Raw genomic sequence first — 3,320 nt, forward strand, 5'->3', positions numbered from 1 at the left:
CAATTTCAGTATAGTGGTAAGAGTTAAGGGAGTGTGTGGTGAAAAGGTGTACAAAACAAAATCTACCTATTTTTGTCAGTAAAAAGAATGGAGAATTAACTGAGATGAATGCAGTCTCCAAATAAGGTTTAAAAAATATTATTTTGTTTTCAAGTTTGAAGAACAGGTGAAACTGAGGGCTTGAGAAGAGTGGGACATAGGCTGGGAGGGATGGGATATGCAGCAAATAAAAAATAAAATAAAAATACCAGCAGCTGAGGAAAGTTAACATGAATTTGTCTTATGGTGTTTCTTTGGTTTGCATTACAGGGCTTAAGGGATCAGGTTGGCAACATTTTTTATCTCTGTAAAAAATCAATAATATATATATATTTTTAAAAAGACTGATTTAGTTTGAATAAGGGAGCAAAGTAGATTGTGCCTAGAAAGGGGAGGTTCTTAGTTTGAATTCCAAATTTTGAGGCTGTCACAAATTTTGGTCAAAAAAGAGGGGGGTTTGAAAATAGTCAAGCCCAGCTGGTGTTGCTCAGTGGTTGAACTTTGACCTATGAACCAGGAGGTCACAGTTCAATTCCCCATCAGGGCACATACCAGGGTTGCAGACTCGATCCCCAGTAGGGCACATGCAGGAGGCAACCCATCAATGATTCTATTTCATTATTGATGTTTCTATCACTCTCTTCTCCATTCCTCTCTGAAATCAATAAAAATATATTAAAAAATAAAATAAAAATACACTTTAATAAAAAAATAGTCAAAATAGATGTTTTCAGAGTAGAATGAACTAAGGCATTGCTATGTCAAGGTGTCATATGGCTTCTGCATATAGAAACTAAAGTCACCCTGGACAGGAGCCTGTATGGAAGAAAATTACAAACACAATGTGAGAGTGGAATCTGGGGTGAGTGATGCCACTGTGAAGGATGAGAAGTTGAAGGTGTACCTGGACTACAGTGTGAGCTTCAAAGGGGGAGTAGTAACTGAAGGAAGGTGATGGGACAGTGGAGGGCAAATAGCTGAGATGAGTGAGGTAAAGGCAGAATTCTCTCTTGGCCCTGAGAGGGAGAAGATGAGGGACATTCTCTTGGAATGGTCATGAAGAAAGCAGTAAGCAGCAGGTAAATAACAGGGCAAGAGGGAATACTTGGGGGCGGGGGGCGGGCGCAGACAAAAATGTAAGAAATGCTATTGACAATAGAACTAGACTCCAGAGGGCAGAGTGAAAAGACCAGAGGGGCTTCAGAACGCAGAGGAATATGACACAAAATGTTGAACTGAGTAGGAGAGAGCTGGCAATAAAGTAAAGCAAAATTAGGTTTGATGGTTTTATTTTTTAAAATATATTTTTATTGATTTCAGAGTAAGGGAGAGCGAGAGAGAGAAACATCAATGCACACCCCACACTGAGGAATGAGCCCGCAACCCAGGCATGTGCCCTGACTGGGAATTGAACCATGACCTCCTGGTTCATAGGTCGATGCTCAACCACTGAGCCACGCCAGCCAGGCTAGGCTTGATGGTTTTATTCTGTGAGCAAGAATGATGGTAAGTAATGAGGATGAAGGACACAAGTCCAAGGCTCAAATTGAAACTTAATTTGGGGTGGGCAGTTACTGTCCCAAGAGGAAGGAAATGAGCATGATTGACCAGAGCTAGCTACACTTCCCGTTAGATCTTGGTTAGACTAAGGTATGTACTGGATGGAGTTCAGAGCTGTGTCAGTTTGCTTACCTGGGCTCCTGACTATTGATAACAGTACAGCTTTTTTGAGTTGTGACATCTCAGTTTTATTCAAGGAGAAGCACAAAGTGTCCTCCCAATCCTATTTCTGGTGATGGATGGATTTCCTATTTCTGGAGATTGGCAGTGCCTCCCAATGCCATTGTAAACATAAATAAAAGAGGATTTTCAGAAGTACTGGAGTGAGAAGAAGGAGCCAAGCTCACCTTTTAATGTTTCCCTCAGAGTCAATCTTAGAAAATTGTGACATCAGGGAATTGTGCATGGTACTCGTTATTTCCCTGTGTTTCTTCTAGGTTGCTTCACTGCTCTCTTCTTACAAGATACTCAGGGCTCTTGCACCATTTCCTGTTTAACCAGGACTGCTGTGTTCCAAATCCTGGCCAGGCTCTGCTCTAACCTTTACTTTTCTTCCAACACCTGATTCCCTACTCTCTTCTTCCAGGGGTGTTCCCCTGGTAGCCATAAATGAATTGGTGCTAAGGTAGTTAAATCTAATAAGAAGTTAATGTCTTCATGCTCCTAGGGGTTTTTCCATTTTACCTGAGCACCTTATCCAAAAGGGGAAAAATTAATATAATGATGGGAATTGAAAGCTCTAGAGTAAGGGAAAGAAAAGTAAGGAAGAGCTTCTTGTACCTCAAATTAAACCAGTAAGGCATTCAACTCTTGCTGATTTCACTGAGGTGCAGGACTGATTCTGTTTTCCAGAGCATTTGGTTCCCTGTGGCCTAGAGGTAATGACATCCTAAATTTCTGGATACAATAACTTGCAACTTCTTGAATCCTCACTCTCTGGCCTATCTGTTTAGGCCTCTGTAAATTATTTGGTTATTTTTTCTCTTCCTTAGGAACTATATACTCCAGCTTGCTTGAGGCATAAATAAGCTAAATCTTACAAAGAGCCTTAGAAAGGTACTTTTCTTGAAAATCGATGAAGAGAAGCTTTGAAAATAGACCCATTAAGTGATTTTAACTCTGCACGCAACTTTATAATCAGATAAATCTAATTCTTGAACAGGCTGAAACCTTAGTTTTTCCATCCATTTCCTTCCTCTAGCTAGCGAGCTCCAGGTGCTCAGTAAGGAATGTAAATGTCAAGGTGGGCTTTCTTTATATGCTCTTTCTAGGGAGTAGGGACTGTGTCAATGGCCTTGTTGAGTTCAAGCAGTGTCTGGGGCCCCTGCCAGCAATTCCAGGCCTGAGTTCTCACCATATGCAGAGCCAAAAGTGGCACAAAGACCTATCCAGAGCCAGTGCTACAGAAAATGGAGATACTTTACTCTCCATTCAGATATCCACTTGATATCTGTCCTTCAGTGTATGCTGTCTATGTGTTTCCATATATGAGTTGTCTGCTCAGAATGCTAAAATCTTAGGAAAATTTTTCCATCTGAATTTCCCAGACTAAACTTTTTCTCATCCAATGAGCAACCAATTTGTTTGACCATCTGCTTCACTCTCCACTTTCAAGTACCTTATACATAGAGACATTTACAAGCACACCAGCCTTTCTTCTTCAAGACATTAAGTTCCTTTAGGCAACACTTAGACAGCTCAGGGACCTCTACTGTGTCCCT

The sequence above is a fragment of the Myotis lucifugus genome, unplaced genomic scaffold (assembly GCF_000147115.1).
Source record: "Myotis lucifugus unplaced genomic scaffold, Myoluc2.0 scaffold_2, whole genome shotgun sequence".
NCBI classification, from domain to species: Eukaryota; Metazoa; Chordata; class Mammalia; order Chiroptera; family Vespertilionidae; genus Myotis; species Myotis lucifugus.